At 45.4% G+C, this 22340-nt stretch overlaps 1 long non-coding RNA gene across 4 annotated transcripts; it reads right to left on the reverse strand.

Annotated features, from left to right (window-relative positions):
* Window positions 1-2956: 2956 nt before the first annotated feature.
* LOC120655158 lies at window positions 2957-14447 on the reverse strand. 4 transcript variants are annotated; one of them, XR_005667349.1, is made up of 4 exons: window positions 11887-14447; window positions 7577-11700; window positions 3311-3469; window positions 2957-3175 (listed from the first exon to the last, which is right to left on the reverse strand). It is a non-coding gene; the product is annotated as an uncharacterized LOC120655158 (long non-coding RNA). The 4 variants fall into 4 exon arrangements; XR_005667348.1 differs by having other exon boundaries at window positions 7577-7631; window positions 8321-14447; XR_005667347.1 differs by having other exon boundaries at window positions 7577-14447.
* Between the last annotated feature and the right edge of the window lie 7893 nt (window positions 14448-22340).

The following is a 22340-nucleotide window of genomic DNA, read 5'->3' on the forward strand; positions in this document are numbered from 1 at the left end:
AATAATGTAGTGATTGCTTCATCATCATCATCTATGTTTTTCTATACGAGAATGCTGTCTTCCTATTGTATGGACCAACTCCAGGGAAAAGCTTGGGCCATAGGCCCAACTGTTTAACCTCAAAACGATTTTCTCAGCCCGCTACTTTTGTGCAGAGTTTTTTTAGTACAGTACAACGCAGACACTCACAACACGCAACACGTATGCACACTCACCCCTGTGAACACACGTACGCAAACCCTACACCTATGAGCACCTCCGAAGGACTGGACCGACAGATCTGGAGATTCCCGAAGTCACCATTGACGTCTCGTTGTCGACGGGAACGTCACTTACCACTTAACGCATAATGCCGAAAAATATTGGAATAAATCCAGAAAAGTGCGAGCACCCGTGCCAAATCGAGGACTTACCCGGGTGGATAGGTTCCCCCACAAGGGACCTAACCAACTGATCTACCATCAGTTCGCGCGTACTTTTGTGCAGAGTTGGTTGAGTGGAACTGCTGAGAACTAGGCCTCTTGCCACTTTCGTCTCTTGGCGACAAACAACTTGCATGTTCTCTGGTTAAAATGGAATTGACGAGTTCCTCAAGCACTGCACCTTTCAATAACCATATTATAGAAAGGAAATTTACTTATGAAGTTACAACCCATAAAGGTCAATCTTTTTTTGATACTCAGAAAAGAAGGATAATTCTCACAATCAGGTCAATTTAAAATGTGTAAGTTACCATTTCATAACCATTATTACGTATAGATTGGGTGGACAAATTTAATCGAGAACTGAACCGAAATAACCGGAACCCAAGTATTTAGGTCCCTATTCGGTTCCTAGTTTCTAAGAACCGAAATTAGTCTGATTATTTTGGTTCTTGATCTCAATTAACCGAACTAACCAAAATATATCAAAGAAGTCCAATAGCACATTTGGCCGAAGCCCAAAAGTATACCAAACCCTAAATTTAGGCTACCCTCCCTTCACCCCACACACACCCTCCTGTCCTCGCCGCAACACCACTCCAAGCACCACTCTCGCCTCCCAACTCCCCTGGCCGCTGCCTCACCCTCCTAGCCTCCCCCTCCCTCGGCCTCCATCTCCCTCCCTACCGGCGCGGCGGCACCACGCCCGGCCGCACATCCTCCCTCCCTCCCGACACGACAGCGCCATGCCCGGCCATTGTCTCCTCCCTTTCTCCCGGCGGGGCGGCACTGCCGCGACACCAGCGCATAGACGCTGGATTGCGGGACAGGGTGGCGGTGGCACATCCAAGGCAAGTGGTCGCGGGACGGGGTGGCGGCGGCAAAGTGCGCCAACAGATCGACGGCGGCGGCCCGTCGGACGGGGCGACGACAGCAACAAACGGCCGTGGATGGCGGATCGATGGTGCCACGACTATTTTTTCTTTTGTTTTTCATTATTTCTTTTTTTTCCCTTGGCTTGGTGAAGCTATAAAACATATCGGTTAGTTCGGTTATAACCAGAACCAAACTGAAATAACCGAAATCGAATTTCATTAGTTCTCATTTCTTAAAAGAACCAATCGGTCCCTAATTTCTTAAAACCGAACTTGTGTAAGAACCAAGGAACCAAACTGATCGGTTCGGTTAGAACCAAATGCGCAGGCCTACTCACAGGACATTTGAGGGTATCCTGACAAAGGAATGAAGGATGATAATCTATGCTCATCACTATGTCAATAACTAGTTAACACATGGCATCACTTATATTTTATTTTACATTTTTACGTAGTGTCACGAACAACCTGAGGGCAATGTGCTTTATGGATACTATCTCTGCGAATTCCTCAGGAACAACGGGCTCCACTGAACAAACTCCAAAGGCGTACGTCAATACTATACCCATGTTTATATTCAAATCATTCCTTTTTCATGTCATTAACAATATAATTTAATTAATACTAATCCTTCTTTTCTCATGTAACTTTTTTGTTGCAATTGACGCAGATTCGAACCATCAACAAAACCATAAGCAATGATGATATTGATGATATTTGTGCCGATATATGCATATTTATCAAACACGATATCCGTCATGAGAGAGGAGCCTACCATAGCAATGAAAGCGCGTTGGGTATAGGGTATAGACGAGTGCCATCAACTTCGCAACTGGGATAGCTAGTCTTCTATCTATCTATACTATAAAAATAAAAAATAATTGAAAACTTTTCTCACTTAAATTAGGTCCACCGTACCCCTCACGCTGATCCCACCTGTCGCGTCTGAGGGAGGTGGGAGGAGGTGTAGACCTATAGAAACCGTGAGTTAGGAGATGTTTCTGCCAAATAATAATATTTTTGTCACCGATCCATTCTCTTACCCGCCCCCTGTACCCGCTCATCTCACGCCCCGCCCTTGCATTCATCCATTTGTACCTTTTGGTGCTCTGATGAATTCTTGAAGAAAAGAAAGATTGGGCAAGGTTCTCGGAAAAAAATCCTAATGGCGCTCAAAACAGGGGTGGCTCCAGGCCTTTAGTTGAGACTCAGCAATATCTCATAAGCTTCTGGCTCATGCTGCATTTCTGAATAATAAACATTTTCTTCTATGTCATGAATTCTGCTTAGGAATTACCATTGACAACTTTTTTTATGTCACAAAGGAAGCAAAGTATGGACTTGAGAAGGCCACTCACTATGTAAGAAAGTCTTGTAGTAAGAAAGTCTTGTAGGAGATGCGGGTTAACTCACATAGGAGACACGTTTTTTTTCCTCCAAATTCGTATCTCTGATGTGAAGTTATAGGAGATGCAATTTTTTCGCATCTCCTATAAGAGGTATCATTGGAGACGCATTTTTATAAACCCGCATCTCCAATGACTTTCACATAGAAGACACAGGTTGTTAACTCGCGTCTCCAATGACTTCACATAGGAGACGCAGGTTGTTAACTCATGTCTCCAATGACTTTATAATGATGAATAAGAAAACAAAAAGAAAAATGAAAAAGGAGGACAACATACACATTTATATACATCACATATAAACATGTTTTATCCATTCTTTACATCACAAATTCACATGCTTAATCCATTGTATACATTACAAATACAATCCAAATCTATTGAACTCATACAAATCTACTATTATCTTGTGCAGAAACAAAAATAAGACACCATTTCACTTGATGCCCATTTCTTCTCCAATTGCTTTGACCTACAAGAATATGTGAACTCTAAAGTGCTATCATAATTGCAAATAAATGCATATATGTTGCAGAAACAATTGGAAAAACATAGGTTGCGAGGAAAAACTGAGCATGAAGAACATAGCCAAGCAAGTTTATCTGACCTGTTGCGTTGCAACTTCAAGAAGCTAGAAACTCTCCACAACATCTCGCACTTCGACCTGTACCCAAGGACAGCAAAATTCAATTATAGGAACCAAAACTGCTGTGTAACTAAACACTAACCAGGATTTCCGAAAAATGTCTTTGTGAACCTTGGTAACCTGGAAGAACCAAGGTAAGATCAGAACACTAGGCATAATCCCACGAAAAAAATAGCAAGCCAGTATACAATTAGAAACTTGTAATAGATGTAGATGTGAATCCTCATACATTACGAAAGATTCCCCACTAGTAAACATCCTACCGTCAAATCTGGCAAGCTGAAGGGAGTGCTTTACTGCAAAGCTTTTCTGTAGAGTTATTGGAAGCAAATTAAGTAATTCTTGACTGAAAGCGCTAGAACCTCAAACTACTCCTATTCTGTATGTACTACTACCAACCAAAGACACCAAATCTGAGTTTAATACAATGAAAATTAAATCAAACTTAATATTTTCCATGGAAGGAGAAGCGCGTAGATATGTTTATCTATCTGCAGTAACTGACCCTCTCCACAAGCACACGCAGAGCAACTTCAGTGGACTCTCCAGTTTTTTTTCATAACATTTTTTTTATCAAGGTTGAACTCATAGCAGGCTTGAATGTTTCATAGGTGGTCTAAAAGTATCCAATCTACTATTATCCAATGATTAAATATGTAGTGTGGTAATATATGTATTGGTCAAAGGAAGCCTGGAAACGAAGGCCACAAGGTGTTCACAAAGCCAAGTATTGCTGGATGGCTTAATATTTTGAGCTCAGACAACACAAACCAGTTAATTTCCTTTTAGGAGAGACAACAACAACAACAACAACAACAACAACAACAACATAGCCTTTTTTCCCAAGCAAGTTGGGGTAGGCTAGAGATGAAACCCGAAAGAAATAAGTTCAAGGTTAGCACATTGATAGCTAGTCTCCAAGCGCTCCTATCCAAAGCTATCTCTTTAGAGATATTCTAATTCTTAAGGTCTCTCTTAACCGACTCATCCCACGTCAGTTTAGGTCTACCTCTACCCCTCTTTACATTATCGACCCGCTCAAGAACCCCATTACGCACCGGCGCCTCAGGAGGCATTCGTTGGACATGTCCAAACCATCTCAGCCGATGCGGGATAAGTTTCTCCTCAATTGGTGCCACTCCGACCCTATCCCGAATAACTTCGTTCCGGACTCTATACCTCCTTGTGTGCCCGCAAAACCACCGCAACATCCGCATCTCTGCTACACTCAGTTGTTGGACATGTCGCCTTTTTGTAGGCCAACATTCAGCACCGTATAGCATCGCCGAACGAATTGCTGTCCTATAGAATTTGCCTTTTAGCTTTTGTGGCACCCTCTTGTCACAAAGGATGCCAGAACCTTGCCGCCACTTCAACCAGCCAGCTGAAATTCTATACCTAACATTTTCATCAATGTCGCCATCCTTTTGTAGCACCGATCCTAAATACCGAAAAGTATCCTTCTGGACCATCACTTGTCCATCTAGACTAACGTCTCCCCCCTCATGCCTAGTCGCGCTGAAATCGCACATCATGTACTCGGTTTTGGTCATACTAAGTCTGAACCCTTTCGACTCTAACGTGCGTCTCCACAGCTCTAACTTCCTATTAACCCCTGCCCTACTCTCGTCAACTAGCACCACATCATCAGCAAAGAGCATACACCAAGGGATCTCACCTTGTATATCCCTTGTGACCTCATCCATCACTAAAGCAAATAAATAAGGGCTCCATGCTAACCCCTGGTGTAGGCCTATGTTAATAGGAAAGTCAGTGGTGTTGCCATCACATGTCCAGACAAACGTCGTCGCATCCTTGTACATATCCTTAATGAGGGTAATATACTTAGTTGGGACTTTGTGCTTCTCCAAGGCCCACCACATGACATTTCTCGGTACTTTGTCATATGCCTTCTCAAGGTCAATGAAGATCATGTGCAAGTCCTTCTGTTCCCTATATCTCTCCATCAATTGTCGTATTAAGAAAATCGCCTCCATGGTTAACCTTCCAGGCATGAACCCAAATTGGTTTTGGGTCACACTTGTCACTCTTCTTGGGCGATGCTCGATAACCCTCTCCCAAAGCTTCATCGTATGGCTTATCAGCTTAATCCTACGGTAGTTAGTACAACTTTGAACATCACCCTTGTTTTTGAAGATAGGTACTAATATACTTCTCCTCCATTCTTTCAGCATCTTGTTTGACCGAAAAATGAGATTAAAAAGCTTAGTTAACCATACTATTGCTCTATCTCCTAAGCATCTCCACCCCTCAATGGGGATATCATCAGGGCCCATCGATTTACCTCCCTTCATCCTCTTCAAAGCCTCCCCGATCTCTACCTCCTGAATTCTTCTCACAAAACGTCTGTTGGTATCGTCAAAAGAGTCATCTAACTCAAGAGTAGGGCCCTCTCCCCATTAAACAACATGTCGAAGTACTCTCTCCATCTATCCATGATCTCCTCATCCTTCACTAGCAGTCGATCTGTCCCATCCTTAATGCATTTGATTTGGTTGATGTCCCTTGTCTTCTGCTCGCGGATCCTAGCCATCCTATAAATATCCTTCTCCCCTTCTTTCGTGCCTAGCCGCTGATACAAGTCATCATACGCCTTACCCTTTGCTACATTCACAGCTCGCTTTGCAACCCTATTCGCTAATTTATAGCCCTCGATGTTGGCTGCACTCTTGTCAAGGTGGAGGCGCTTGAAACACTCCTTCTCCTTAATAGCCCTTTGCACCTCGTCATTCCACCACCAGGTGTCTTTCCCCTCCTGTTTGCCTCCCCTACTCACGCCAAACACCTCTGAGGCCACCTTCCGAACACATGTTGCCATCTTTAGCCACATGTCATCTGCGTTTTCTCCTTCTTCCCAAGGCCCCTCACCTAGCATCCTTTCCTTAAACGCTTGTGCCGCTTCCCCTCTAAGCTTCCACCACTTTGTTCTCGCAATCTTGGCACGTTTGTCCCGGTGGACACGTACCCGAAGACGAAAGTCCGCCACCACAAGCTTGTGTTGAGGGACAACACACTCCCCAGGTATCACCTTACAATCTAAGCAATCACGTCTATCCTCCATCCTAGTAAGGATAAAGTCGATCTGGCTCAAGTGTTGTCCACTACGAAACGTCACAAGATGGGATTCCCTCTTCTTAAATACGGTATTCACTATCAACAAGTCATAGGCTAACGCGAAGTTCAACACATCCTCCCCCTCTTGACTCCTGCTACCGTACCCAAAACCCCCGTGCACTCGCTCGAACCCTACATTAGTCGCACCCACGTGGCCGTTGAGATCTCCTATGAAGAGTTTCTCGCTGGTAGGCACGGTATTAACCATGCTATCTAGATCTTCCCAGAACTGCATCTTGGTGTTCTCACTAAGGCCTACCTGAGGGGCATAGGCACTGATCACATTCAAAACCGAATCTCCAACTACCAACCGGATTAGGATAATCCGGTCGCCTTGCCTTCTAACCTCTACGACTCCATCCTTAAGGCTCCTATCAATCAAGATGCCTACACCATTCCTACCCGGAGTTGCTCCCGTGTACCAAAGCTTGAAGCCAGTATCCTTAATCTCCTTCGCCTTCTGGCCCTTCCATTTAGTCTTCTGAACGCATAGAATATTTACACGCCTCCTAATTGCTACATCAACTAGCTCTCGCAACTTACCCGTTAGGGACCCTACGTTCCAGCTACCTATACAAATCCTAATTGGCTCGGCTAGCTTCCTTACCCTTCGCACCCGTCGAGAGAAGTGCGAAGACCCTTGCTCATTTTTCACTACACCTGGGCGTAGATGTAGCGCGCCATTCAAGTGATGACCCGACCCTTGCTCACTTATCATCGTACCCAGGTCATGATACGACGCGCCCTTGGGGGGATGGCGACCCGGCCCTTGCCCATTTATCACCACACCCGAGTTCCGATGTAGCGCGTCGCTAAGAGGGTTACGCCCCAACGAGTTTCTTGTGGGTTTCAAAACCATTAGAGTGGCTATTTTTATGCTGGTTTGCCAAAACCTAACGCAACCATCCTCCTTTATCCGGGCTTGGGACCGGCTATGCTGAAACGACTCAGGAGAGAGAGTCTTCCAGTCAGCATAGGCGGAGTTAATTTTTAGGAGAGACCAATTAATTTTTTAGTATCAGGATGCTGATGGTGTAGCATAATATATTCAATGAACTGAATGAAATGTACACTAGTGCTTGAAAAACAAACCTGACAATTTCCATCCCCCTCTATTTGTGATTCAGCCAAAACATAAGTGCCCAATCTGTCAAAAAAAAACTGTAATGGTAAATGAACTTAACACAAAACTAAAAAAGAAAGCAGACCAACACTTGTAGCTATTTTTAAGAAAAACATGTATAATTCCACAAGACAAATTCCAACAGTGTAGCTTCTTGTGTTGTTCTTATGAACTGAAACTGACAGATGCAATTAGAGATACTGGTGCCTTTTTCTGAATGTTGCACATATGTGAAAATAAATTGAATATAAAATACCAGAGATCAATTTCAGCAGTGCTATCTACTCCAGCAGAGACAGACAAAGGCAGTCAAAGGGGCTCATATGTGCTGTAGATGTGTCTGACCTATAACTGAACAATGTTTATAATATAAAAAATTCGTTCAGGTAGACTAACAGCAAGCATCAGATGTTAACCACACCAAAATGCAACTATCAGAAACATGCAATCAGATATTAACCACACCAAAATGCAGCTATCTGGAACAGGTGCAATGTTGTGCCAGGGTACTTGCATAATGTTCATAAAAAAAATACTGCAATTGGCAATAGAAGCTGTAATAGAAGAGAGTTTTGGACCCTGATAGAGTTAGGAATGTAAAAAATCAGGATCCCTGCAAGATTTGTCATTGGAACATGTGTTATCAGTAACAAAATGGTTATCAGGAGTATATTATTCAAGTAATCAAATGCTAATGAGTAAATTTAACATACCTAAAAATTAGGTGGAAAATGATGAGTCGATGGAGATGATTCGTATATTAAACTTGCATAGTGTTGAAGGAAGCAAGTCAAACTTCTACACTCTTCTCCACAATTCAAGGATAAGCTATTTTCCACGGAGTTCTCTAGAATATCTAAATAAAATAAATCAAAGATATTTCTAGGACTAATATTTTCATGGAAGAGTGTAGAATTTAGATCAAGGGCTATGATTTTGCCATATGTCAATAATCCAATGGCCTTGTAACCCTATAAATAGAGACCCCCTCCCTTGCCATGTCATCCATCCAAGAGCATGGTAGATGAGAGCAAGGTAGATAGCTAGGTGAGAGCATGAGAGGGTGAGTGCTAGGTAGCCACTAAAGAGTGTCTTGTGTAATACTACTAGAACATGAGGCGCGCGATGCGCGCCCAACCGTTTAAACAATCAAGTATAAGTAATAAATGTGATAAATAGCATGCAGATAAGATAAATTCAACACAAAATCACAAATTATAGTAATAATACATCGTTAATATCCTAGCATTTAAGCAGTGTGGGTACACTATCCATAGTAGGTGTCTATCCGGCATTTGGATCATAAATATTACAACATAGGTTCATGCCCATGCGTTGCTACACGCCGTAAAAAGATTTAATATATCCACAAAGCATATAGAACATGGTATGAATCTTAACAACCTACTATTTTGAGGCAGATTGGGATCCACAAGCATATGTTTTAATACTATGAAAGACATGAATGTGGCACACGAAGCTAGTTAATCAAGTTAGCATTTCTTTCAATAAATTAAGCAATACACCATGATATATAAGTTCATCCAACTCTCTTCCAAATGGACTTTGGCAGTAAAAACATTTGTAGCCATCGCTGAACCATAGCAAGAGACTTTGCCATCATCTTCTACGAAATCTCCATACTCAAATTACTTGTATCAGAAAGTAGCTAAGTTCAAGGGACTCGAGTGCTTTATTTAATTTGAAGGAGAGGGTGCTCGAGAGTAGCTAAGAAAGTTCAACATTTAACGAAGGAGGGTTGTTTTCCAATTAATAGTAAGCAAGAAGCTAGTAGTAAGAACCAAGTAAAACAAGCGGCTCGTGGTTTACCAAACATTGATGAATACGCAAATAAGCAAGCAGGGGAGTAAAAAAATCAAAGCAAAATGCTATCTCTGAACTTATACGAATCCATCTCCTTTCTTTAGTGGCCCAGGATACAATGTGGCTGCACTCTACACACCATTAATATTTTTATCGTTAGCACATGACAATATAGTTAACAAAGTTGGAATCAACGTGGGATCATCAACTAAAATAATAGCTCGGCACAATCACCGTAATAGAAGGATGTAGCAGCACATATCAATAGTTCGGTACAACACTATCATGAGCTTTTTCTGTCTCCCCCTCAGTTAAGTAGACGGACTAATTAATAAGAAATGATTGATTGGTTAGTTAGTTACTCAAAGAGGGCATATTATTTAAAATATTATGGTAAATTTGCTATTTGAGCTGTCAACTAATTATGTCAAATAAGAAAAAAAAACTTTGTCTTGGTAAAATAAAAAAAGAGGCTATGAGATAAGAGCTTGCTTACTTCTGGATCCCTAGATTGTACATCCCTCTCTGCCTCATTGACCCTCTTGTGCTTCTCATAATATAGTGCAATTGAAAAAGCTTGATAATACTTCCAACATAGCATCTCTTAAAGCTTGAACCAATTGGCACTTGGCCTTCTATCATCACTTCAAGTATTAAACATGACAGGTCCTGTATGCAAACTATATATGCCAATTCAACATATATGTAGGACCTGATCTCAATCCTATTTACAACTTAATCTTTACTCTTACTTCAATATAACAATATTCTATATTTTTCTTACATGTATTCCTATGATACCTATAATCTACAAACTTTAGTACTGATTTGACACCAGGTGTGAATTTTCTTTACTAATTATTATCACAAGATGACAATCAGAGAGAGGTACAACCATAATGGAATCAGAAGGGAAAAAAACACTTGGTTAGGTTAAATTGCTTGCTGATAAAATGAAAATTTTCATAGCCTAAGTTTTTTCTGCTAACAGAAGCACCAATCCTTTTCAGTTGATGCAGAAAAAGCCCACTTCCTGGTCTCGGATCACTGATGCAGCACGTCCACAAGCATAACCAACACAAACAGCTATGTGTCAGACCAATGAAAAGTAATTCGTGAGCCTCTAAGAAAAGAAAATAATAACAGTAGATGTCATGGCCAAGAAGCTAAATGATACAGAGGCTTCAAATGGGGGAACTAGAAGAATGCAAAACATGTATCTAAATTTTCAAGGAAAAAGATTAAACATCAGTGCAGATCTAACGCACTTAATAAATCGGTTTGGCAAAAAAAAAACAATGCACATGTATACACAAGGTTAGAGTCAGAGCTAGATCGATGAGCAGTCTGCATCTTGAATGAGAATTTTTCGATGAGCAGTCTACATCTTGAATGAGAATTTTTCAGATCCATAACTTTTGAGGGAGTGAACGAATCCAATCAAGAGAAATACCCCTTCCTGTCACAAGACTGTACAAGGCTAATTTATTACACATGTACTGTAACACCTTAGGAGTAAATAACATAGGTTGAGGGAAAACACCTTAGAGGTTCCATAAAAGAAATAGGCACAAAGCAAAATGGATACATTTTTTCCTTTCATGTACAGTTAAGAGGCATGGAGAAAAACATAACTTCTACAGAGAAATATAACTTCTACAGAGAAATCAAGGAGAAGCAAGTTTAAACAAACAATGACGCTATTAAATGATTGTCCCACCTCTCAGGTCATGCCAATGGTACATGACCACACAAGCAGAGCAGGTAAAATGGACATGAACACTACATTTCCTATTATTGACAGGCCTTCTGATTTCAGTGGAAAACACAAGACAACAAATGTGTTGCTTATATTATATCAATGGCCTTTTGATCCCAAAGGAAAAACGCAGATAAATATGTTGATTGTAATATCGCTTACAGTTAAATCTTTTATTTGTAACCAGCGACAGATTGTAATATGCCAAAAAAAGATCGAATTTAGTAGATGAAATCATGGTCAGATCTGAATACAAATACCATCCGTTACCATAGATTAGGGGTTTGGGTGTTTATTTCACACAGCAGGATGTGAAGGGAGGGGGTTAGGCACAGTGGGCTACTTACTGCCAGGGAAGAGGAGTCTTACCTGGGCAACAAGTGAGGGAGGAGCCGGAATCGCGGTCCGCCAGGAGGACCTGCAGTTTCACCTTGCCGTCGGAGGCCGGGTCGGGGGACGCGAAGAGGCGCTCGAAGTGGGCGCCGAAGTTAGCCAGCGCCGCGTCCACGGCTGTGGTTGGTCGAGCAGCAGAGTAGTAGTAGTAGATTCAGAGAAGCAAGAGTAGAGCAGCAGATTAGCAGATTAGGAGATGGAGGAACCGGCGCCCGAGGAGGAAGCAAGGGCCGCGGCCAGCGGGGAGGCGCCGAGGGCGGAGCAAGAGGAGGCGGAGCATGAGTCTTTCGAGGACGCGCTCACCAACGAGCAGCCGCGGGAGGTAGGCTGCGACCTGCTAGATCCACGGTGGCCCGTGCCGCACGGAGGGGTGAGGGCGGGGAGCGCAGCCGGGGAGGAGAGCCGCGTCGGGCGAGGGACGCGGGGCTGGGCGCAGGCCACCCCAGCAAGGGCGCCGCGGCACTAGGCACCGGCCGCTCCCGTGAGGGCCCCGACCGGCGGGGAGGAGCGGCGGAGGTAGGCGGAGAGGGAGGGGAGATGGCGGCGGAAGGCGGGGAGGACTGAGGAGGGTTAGAGTTGGGGTTGGGGAGGTGGCCGGTTGGGTGGTGGGAGGGGGTATTTGGAAAATGTCCTTGAGGTGGTTTCTGTGAAAATGATAGCACTATCTGTATTTCGCTTCTTCGTGTTGAAATAAATTTAAGTATGAGGGTTTATTTGTAAAATATATGCCCGTAGTTATTGTGCGTTTCAGGTGTGTTCGATTGAGCTGTGATTCCTATGAAACCGGAGGGCATTTTTGCAAAACAGTCTGAGCTCGCGGGGGAGCGACACGTGTGCAACTTTTCCTGTGGGATGCGGCGGTGAGGGCAAAGGGGAGTGGGTTTTAATCACTCTGATTGTGTTGTAATAAAGCAAGTGTTTTGTAAGTGTTAGTCTTTCAGTTTCTAAGTACTTAGTGTATAAGTTGTGATCTATCGTAGGTTGGCTCTGCCACCCAGAATCACATAAGGTCTAGGGTTCATCGTAGGAAGGCTCTGCTTCTCGGAAGCCAGCTTCATCTGTTGGTAGGCTCTGCCATCCGGAAACAAGAGAGCGGCTCTGCTGCTGAAAGGACTTTACACACTAAGTAGCAAGAAATTGAAAAGGCTAACCGACTCTAGAGTGAGTTGGTATGTCTTAGGTGTAGGTCCTCAGCTTAGTGGGTATTAGGCTATGTTTTTAAAGCGGTAAGGCGAGGCGAGGCGATCCACCACCGCCGTATCGCCTAGGCGAGGTATTAGGGCCACCTCGGTTCCCAACACATAGTTTCTTTCTTGTCAGCTTGTGATTCGGTTGTTGGGGGTTCTTTTCTTGAGACCAATGGTTTTTCAGGCTAGGTACAATATTGTGCCAATAAGCTACTCGCATATTGTTCAGGCTAAATATTCCTATTGGTGAGAGAAGCTGTAATAAAAGAAAATATTGTTAGGCTGTCAACTATCTTGGACATTTAAATTTATTTTTAGGCATAGTGAACTTGCAGACGACAACTGGTGCTATATAGGAATTTACTAAGGAAAAGCTAACTGGCAATAGGTAATATCACTAACATACAACCTGGTCAAGCATAAGTATAATTTAAGTCAGGGCAAAGCGAATCCATATGGATGTTTTGCAGAAAGAAGTAGTTTAAGGTACACAAGCTTTCATGATATGCAGATCAGTTCAAGGTATATACTTGCAGTGCTTCTTTAAATTCATAATTAATCTAATCCCTTGGTGCTCAACTGAATAGCTCATAGTACCAAGGGGTCAGGTAAAAATTAAGCAGGAGCTAGTAGGATTTAAGTTGGAACTACACATTGGTTTAGCAAAAATAAATACAGTTGTAAGTTGCAATAAACAATCTAGCAGTATAGAGGTTCACCTAATAAGTGCAGGTACCAATCTAGCAATATATGAGCATATATTGTCCAAAAAATTAATATTGCTGGAACAACAGGAAGTTATTGTTGGTTCAGGCCACCAAATGTTTTGATCATGAGACAACCATTCAAGGGCTGCAACTCTAAAGAATAGAGCATTAGTCAACTTTGTTTTATATTTCCTTTTCACCTTACCACTAAACAATTAATATAAAAAAGTATTGGTTCAGAGCATTATTCAACTTTACTTCACATTTAATACATCACCTTCAAAATTGTTTCCCCCCAAAGCAAGAAATGTCCATAAATTACAGTTGTTTAAATACACAGTGTAATCTGGTTTAACCCTTTTTATTTTCAATTGGAAAGTAATCCCTCTCTGAATGAACCTAGCGAAGAGAAATGAGTAGACCTAGATTACTAATTGAAATTAGTAGATCTAGATTGCCAACTGACCTATAGAAGAGAAAAGAGACGCAACACATCTGATAGGATTAAAACAGAATTAGAAGTAGAGAGGGAAAAGGATTAGCGCTATAGATTTGTAATACCTGGAAGCTCGTGTTGAAACTTGAGTGGTCTTGACTCTTGAGGATGCAAGGGGTCCTTCATGAAGTCATTGGGCGCGACGCCGGGGAGGTAAAAGACAGCGGCCGGTGCGACGGCGAGGAGGGCCGTGGCCTCGAGCGAGGCAGAGCATCACCGGCGGCCGCATGCTGGCGGCCCAGTGGAGCTCTCGTGCCTCCACTCCACGTCGAGCTCCCGCACCACTGGGGCGCCTCCGCCCACGTGTGGAGGTCCCACGCTGCCGGGCCGCCTCCGCCCGCATGGAGCTCCCGCGCCGCCGGGTCGCCTCCCGCGTGGAGCTCCCGCGCCGGTCGGCCACGTCCGCCCGAGCCTCGAGCTCCCGCCGCTGGCAACGGAGGGGGTGGCGGTGGGGGGAGGATTTGGATCGGGGGAGGGGAGACGGAGAGAGAGATGAGATAGAGAGATGAGGCCAGATTGAATAAAAACCTTGGGTCCGGACTATACTAAAGGAGACACGGGCCGTGTTTGGTTAAATTCCATGAAATTATTGTAGCACCTTTAACCACTAATTTAGAGTATCAAATGAAGCCTAATTACAAAACCACATCCACAACCCCCGTGTAAATCGCGAGACGAATCTAATGAGGCATTTGATCGTGCGATTAGAGATTGGTATTGTAGCATCACTGTAGCAAATCATTAATTAATTACTGCCATTAGATTCAACGCGAAAAATTACATCCGTCCCTGAAAAGGTTTTGCAAATAGACTTCATTTAGTACTCCATGCATACGAGATTCTCTTCTCGAAAAATGTGCCGAAAATTTTTCTACCGTAACCAAACACGGCCACGGGTTCGGAACGTGTCTCCCATGACCGATGAATTTATTGGAGACACGAGTTTACAACACGCGTCTCATAGGAGACGTGGATTATCTATGGAGATTTTTAGCAAACTTATTAGAGACGTGGGTTATCAACACACATCTCCAATGAGTCATAGGAGACGCATTTAGAAATCGTGTCTCCTATGATGGTGTCTTCTTTGAGGACTTCTTACATAGTGATTATTATAAACACTTATTGCTGCATGAAATCTGGCATTAAAAATTACGATTGCAGTGGGAATGCTGGTCCAATTCCTAGCGAACGAGCACAACAACTAGTTGTAAGCAGTTGGATTTGTACTTAGTTTCAAGCTTAAGTGTGTTTCCTTTTCTGTTTTTAGTTTGCGACTAATAACTTTTGTTATTTTTAGGATGACTACAATGCAGCACTCCAGGAGAAGTATCCGGATAATTGGCAAGAGCAACCTTTTGATGGGCAAATAGCATATGACATTGGTGGTGGCTTGTCCCATGGTCATCTTGCAATAGGAGATGGTGCTGTCAAGAAGGGTCCAATTATTGATTCTGCCAAGGCAAATGAGATAAGGCCATCAACCTCAAGGTCTTACCAAAATCTCTTCAGAATGTATGAGGAGGAAGTTCAGAACAAACATCGCTTAAGTCAACAAAATGCAGTCTTGACCCGACATGTGAAGCGGACTGATCGTGTACTCGAGGTCAAATTCTACTTTGCTAGACCTGCAAATGATCATTGATGAAAAAGCCAATATAGTGATACCACCTGACATGCTTGTGGAGGAAGAAAATGACATGGTAAGGTTGAGATGGATCAGATTGCTAGAACATTGACTTTTGACTAAGAGCCAATAAATTATACCTATTTTTTTGTTAACTGTATAGTGGTCAATCATGAAATATCTATCCTCATGGATTGTTTCTTATTTGGCGATGTAGAGAGAGACTGGAGATGGATCCTCCCATGCTTCAGCCAACTTGGACATCAATAGTGATGGTCATTGAGTAGCCTTCTATTGTGATGATGATCGTAAGTATTTTGTGATGCTGGCATCTTTTGTTCACACTATGCCAGAAACCAGCAAGTTTGAAGAGCAATGTGTTGTGTAATATTTTGTGAGGCGGAAGTATTCTGGTTTGTGTGCTAGGCAGCTACTACATATTGCCTCTTCTGAACTTCTATACTTGCTAGCATATTGCCATTGAAGAACCTCTTAGGTGACCTTGTATTCTCATTTGTGTGCTAGGCAACTAGGTTAGGATGATGCATATTTTGCAAGACATTTAGAATGTAGTCGACGACGGTGACTATATATGTATATGTAACAGCAACAATTTAGCAACTTGTGTGCTGGGATTGCAGCAATAGCTTGATGTATGAACACCTTCAGTGATGGTTGTGGTTAATTTTATCTCCCCTATGTGTGGATGAATGACTGGATGAGCTGTTATTGTAGCTGATATTGGATGGATATATGAGCTTAACTATTTTAAAAAATTAAAACCAGATTTCTGGTAGAATCCATCAAATTATCAACCGTGTCGGCAGTTGTGGCTGACAGGGAAAGTTTTAGGGATCCCTGATAGTCAGAGCTGACACAGAAAGTTTGAGCCATCCCTGTCGGTAGGTGGACGACATGAGAATTTTGAATTTTCCTTGACGGTCTTGTATCCGACGAGGAAGTTTTCTTGACGTTTTACACCGTCACCGACGTGGAAGCCTATTCCTGTCAGTGGTAACCGTCACGGAAAAGTGTGTGATGGCTATCCATCAGGGAAAAAGTCCTTCCCTGTGATTCCATCCATGTTAGTGAGGAACGAGAGTACTCTATCCTGCCTGTGATGAGTGAATTGTCAACCGTGCGGTGTGATCGTGCGCTTGGTCTTTGGATTGCAGGTACACGGGCGTCGATTGTCGACGGGGAGCTGCCGTGGAGGTGCTGTGGCCGATGAACCGTGCGGTGGACGGCGGTGAAGGGCAGCCAGGACCAGAGCTTGGACCGGGCCGCAGCTGTGGCGTCCACTCCTGGATCGAGGGCGCAAGCGGCGACGGAAGGCGGGTTTCTTGGTTTGCGCCACAAAACCAAGGAGGCGGACGGCGGTTGAAGACGCCAAGTCGTGGAGGCACGGGCATCGGTCTTGGGACTGACGGAGGCGACAGACGTCGACAGCGTCTAGGGCCTCGCTGCGGGCGAGGAGGTGACGGGCGTCGGGCGGCGTCTAGGGCCGTCAGAAGGCCGAGGCGGGAACGGCGTCTAGGGCCACGGCGTGGAGGCGGGAATCTTCCCGCGCGTGAGGTTTTGGCGGTTTTCTCAAAACCGGCCACCTACCCGGGTTTCGCGGACCCTCCAAAACCGCGGACCGGATCTTCGTCAACGTGGCGGTATCGCAGCAAAAACTTCGAGTCGAAGAAAGAAGCTCCGCCGCCGATCGAGGCTGTACAGCGGGGTGCTGCTGACCCAACCGGTCTGACCGGTCCCGTGGACCGGTCTGACCGGTCTGGCCGCAGCAGCCGGGTATAAATACCCCCACCAGCCCGTGGCTAGTTGAGCCTCTTGAGCCTTTTGTTTTCTCTTCGTTTTTCCTTCTCCCTGCCCCTGCTCTAGGTTAGGGCCAAGGTCTCCAACGCAAAGGGAGGTTAGATTATAGCTAATCTCTTCGATTTAGAGGGTGGATGATGGTGTGGTCGGCTCTAGCCTTTGTATAGGTGAATTCCTCCGTGAATTATGAATGAAATTGTGTTGAGATTCACCTATGTGTGCTGAGCTTTTCGTCCTCCCCTTCCCTTTGTGTTTTTGGACTTGATTTTTCCTCCTTTAAGGTGTTTCGTGTTTGGAGGAGTCAAGTCCTTCGATTCGTGGTTTGATGGACTCGTTGTGACGATTCTAATCTATCTAGCCTAGTGCCAAATCTGCAGGAATCTCGAGTTCTAACGGATTGAGATTTTTGGGTTCTTGAGAAAACCCCAATTCTCTTTGATCTTCCCTCAATTCCTCATGATCTGTTAATCTCTTGGGAAAGATCTTTTGGGAATATATTCACGGGGTAGTTACGAAGCTTTCCTCCAAGTTTCGTTGGATTTGGGCTTCGTTTGCTCGAGATTTGGCATTTGGAGCTTTGTTGGCGGGCTGTCTGGGAGAGACCGGTCTGACCGGTCTGTGCAACCGGTCTGACTGATCTGCAGTTTGAAATTCCCAGCCCGACCGGTCAGACCGGTCCAGTACACCGGTCAGACCGGTCTGTGTATGCTGTGCTGCGACTTGTGAAGTTTCTCTCGCTTTGCTTCCGCGCTGCGACCTGGGTCTTCTGCTTCGAGATAGCTGGTCCATAGCTATTCTTGCTGACCTGGGTTTGAGGGCTTGCGGTGATTTTGGAACATAGGCCGACGATTTGAATTTCGGAGAATTTTTTATCGGCTCCCATTCACCCCCCTCTGGTCGCCAGTTTCGGTCCCTCAATTGGTATCAGAGCTTGGTTGAGGTTTTCAGTACCTTAACCGGTTCGAAAACCACTTGGCGACCATGGCGAGTCTTGGTAAGATTCCGGTGTTTTCCGGCGAGGATTATGCCTACTAGAAGGTTCGCATGAGAGCCTTCCTGCAGAGCATGGGAGCCGAGGTCTGGGAGATTACCACGAACCAGCTTTACAAGGAGCTGGCTGTTCGGACCACGCCTCTTCAGGTGACCCAGCACGAGGCTAACGCCAAGGCCGTCAATGCCTTGTTCGCTGGCGTTTCTCGTGTGGAGTTCTCACGCGTCTAGGGTTTTCAGGAAGCCCACAAGATCTGGACGTGCCTTGAGAACTACCACGAGGGTACACCTCAGGTGAAGGCCAGACTGTTCGAGACTCACCGGCGTGAGTACGAGAACTTCACACAGGAGCCGGGTGAGAGCATTGACCTGATGTTCAGTCATTTTCAGTCGATTGTGAACAAGGTCAATGCGAACAGATCTGCTTGTGCCCTTGAGTACACAGAGCACGAGAAGGCCCTTAAGTTGCTTTACGCACTTGATCGCTCTGTGTGGGATCTCAAGGTGAACACCATCATTGAGTCTGTTGGCTATGAGACTCTGACGGTGAACGAGCTTTTCAGTAAGCTCAAGGCCACGGAGGTGGATAACCAGACACGAGTCAAGCTCAATGGTGCCCTTCCTTCCAAGAGCGTCGCTTTTGTGACTGGCCCAGGTGGTGGATCGGGCTCTAACGCTAACTCTGCTCTTGGCTTTTCTCTTGCCTCTTTGCCTTCTGTTTCAGATGAGCAGCTGGAGACGCTGGGCGACGACGACTTGTGCCTCCTGATTAGCAAGTTCCAGCGCATCTACCACAACAGGCAGAGGAAGAAGAACCCTGGGTGCTACAACTGCGGCGATCTGAATCACTTCGTCGCCGATTGCCCCCAAGAAGTCCGGCGGTGGCCAGAACAACTCCTTCGACTATTACCGCCACCGCGACCACGACGAGGGAAGCTCCAACAAGGAGCGTCGGCACCACAAACACCGCAGTCGTGACCGGGGAGGACGCTTCGACAAGGAGTCACTCAAGAAGCGCCTCCAGTACAAGGCCAAGAAGCTCCAACACCGACCGCTCTTCTTCACCGACCTTTGACGACGACAAGAAGAAGAAGAAGCGGGACAAGGAAGCCACCGGCTTCATCGGCCTTTGCTTGGCGGCCGGTCGGCGCAAGAGCTTCTGCACCATGGCGGGCGAAGCCAATGGTACTCGTGCATCTTCGGGTGGACATGCTACACCGACGCACTCCGGCTCTTCTCCTGGATCCGAGAGCGATTCAGAGGTAAACTCCACGATCGACCTGCTTGATACAGAGGTTAGGGAGTTGTACGCCGCTCTCGACAACCAGAAGAGGCTGCTTAAGGAAGCAGCTAGAGAGCGTAGAAAGCTTAGGGCTGAGCTGGCTTGTGCTAGGGAGAAATCTAGTGAGGATGAGTGCGCTGGCTGCATATCTCACATGAATGATCTTGTTGCTCTCCGTGCCAAGCATGATGAGAACGTCGCGAACTTAGATGTTGCTAAGACTTCGCTTTCTGACGTGTCTCACGAGCTAGCCAAGGCCAAGCATGAACTTGAACTTGTCAAGGATGCTCCCATTGTTAGTGATGTGCTTGAATGCGATGAGTGTCCTATCTTCAAGTCTGATCTAGCTTCTTTACAGTCCAAGTTTGCTAATGTTGTTTGTGAACTAGAGGAGCTTAGATCTAGACCTGCTTTGCTTGGCGCTTGGAGGCTTTGTCCCACGCTTAGGTTGGAGCTAGAGGAGAAGAACGCTTTGATCAAGTCTTTTGGAAAGAGTAAGGTCGTAGAGTCTAGCCCACCTATTGACTGCTCTGTTTGCCCTGGTTTGATCTCTGATTTGGATAATCTTGCGGTAGAGAAAGCCAACTTAGAAAATGAGAATACCTATCTTAGGGCGATTCTGAGTTGGGTTTCTAGCAGTGAGCCGCAGTTGGGCATGATGATTAAGCAGTTCAAGCGTGGTGATGGGTTTGGGGTCGGTTACACATACACGAAGTCAGACTTTGACAGGTTGTATGGTAAGATTGGCAAGGCTGCTGGAAACACTGCTAGCACGAGCACGCAGCCTTCGCTTGTTGACCCCATGGATGGTGTGCTTAAAGAACCACCGAAAGCACCTCCGCAGAAGCAGGTTTGGGTTCCAAAGCCCAATGAGCTGAGGAATTCCCTCGACACGCTCCCTGCTGCCGCAGCCCAGGTTGCCCAGAAGAAGGGGGCTGCTCCTCCCCGTTCGCAAGCTAGGCCTCCACCTCCCAAGCGTGAGGTGAGGTATCACTGCGAGTTCTGTGATAGGGAATGTCACCTGGAGGAGTTTTGCTTCAGGAGGAAGCGGGCTGTGAGGCGAGAGCAGGAGAGACGGAACGCGGACATGTACTCTGCTCGAGTGCATGGTCCTTCTCGCGCGTGGTGGTAGGCTAGATGCTAGGGCGCGTCGTGTAGGTGGAGGTCAGGGAGACGGTGGTGGTTACCGTGCTCCAGCGGGTGGTCGCTTTGCCGGCCGTGCTCCTGGTCGTTTTCAGTACGGCTATGGACCACGAGACCGAGGCTTTGGAGGAGGTTTTGAGGCTCCACGCTTTCCTCGCGGTGGTGTTCGTCAGTCATGCGGTAGACGGGACGAGGGATACGCTTTGTCTGGTTTTGTTAACCCCTCTGTAGAGCAAATGGCTCGACACTGGTTTGCTTCTCACTTTGCTAACCCCAGTGTTGAGACATTTGCTCACTCTTTGTCTCACTACTAATGTGCAGGTCGGAGGCTTGGAGAACAGGTGGATCATGGACTCCGGTTGTTCGCGCCACATGACCGGAAATGACAAATGGTTCTCCAGCCTCACCCCGATGCGCTCAAAGGAATACATTGTGTTCGGGGATAATGGAAGAGGAAAGGTACGTGGCCTTGGCGCTGTTCGAGTTTCTGATCGCTTTACCCTGAGAGAAGTTGCTTTGGTTTCGAATCTTGGCTTTAATTTGCTCTCTGTTTCACAACTTCTTGATGAGGGGTTTGAGGTTCGCTTCAAGGAGGGTTGCTCGCGTGTTTTAGATTCCAGGGGAGATTTGGTTTGCCGGATTACACCTCGCGATCGAGTTTTCTTGGTTGACTTCTCTGGAACTCCTTTTGGCCCTTCTCATTGCTTGATGGCTGGTCCTTCTTCTGATCTGTGGAAGTGGCATAGGAGACTTGGACATTTGAGCTTTGACTTGTTGTCGAGACTAAGCTCACTTGGCCTAATCCGAGGATTGCCCAAATTGAAGTTTGAAAAGGACCTTGTTTGCCATCCGTGTCGCCATGGGAAGATGATTGCCACTTCACATCCGCCTGTTAATCAGGTGATGACCTCTCACCCTGGAGAGTTGCTACACATGGACACTGTCGGTCCTTCTCGGGTGATGTCTGTTGGTGGAAAGTGGTACGTTCTTGTGATTGTGGACGACTTTTCTCGCTATTCTTGGGTCTTTTTCATGAGAACCAAGGATGAGGCTTTCGAGTTTGTTCGAGACTTGATCTTGAGGTTGAAAAACGAGCTACCCCAGGCCATGCGAGCGATTCACAGTGATAATGGCACAGAATTCAAAAACACTTGTTTTGACGCCTTTTGCAGTGATCAAGGGCTTGAACACCAATATTCTTCTCCCTACACTCCACAGCAGAATGGAGTTGTAGAGCGGAAGAATCGGACGCTGGTTGAGATGGCGAGGACGATGCTCGATGAGCATAGGACTCCTCGCAAATACTGGGCTGAGGCGGTTAACACCGCTTGTTACGTGTCCAACCGCATTTTCTTGTGTGCTTTCATGCACAAGACTTCTTATGAGTTGCGGTTTGTACGCCAGCCCCGTGTTGACCATCTCAGAGTTTTCGGTTGCCGGTGCTTTGTGCTGAAAGATGGAAATCTTGATAAATTTGAGTCTCGCTCGTCTGACGGTGTTTTTCTCG

This window comes from Panicum virgatum, chromosome 1N, assembly GCF_016808335.1.
Source record: "Panicum virgatum strain AP13 chromosome 1N, P.virgatum_v5, whole genome shotgun sequence".
In the NCBI taxonomy this organism is placed as follows: Eukaryota; Viridiplantae; Streptophyta; class Magnoliopsida; order Poales; family Poaceae; genus Panicum; species Panicum virgatum.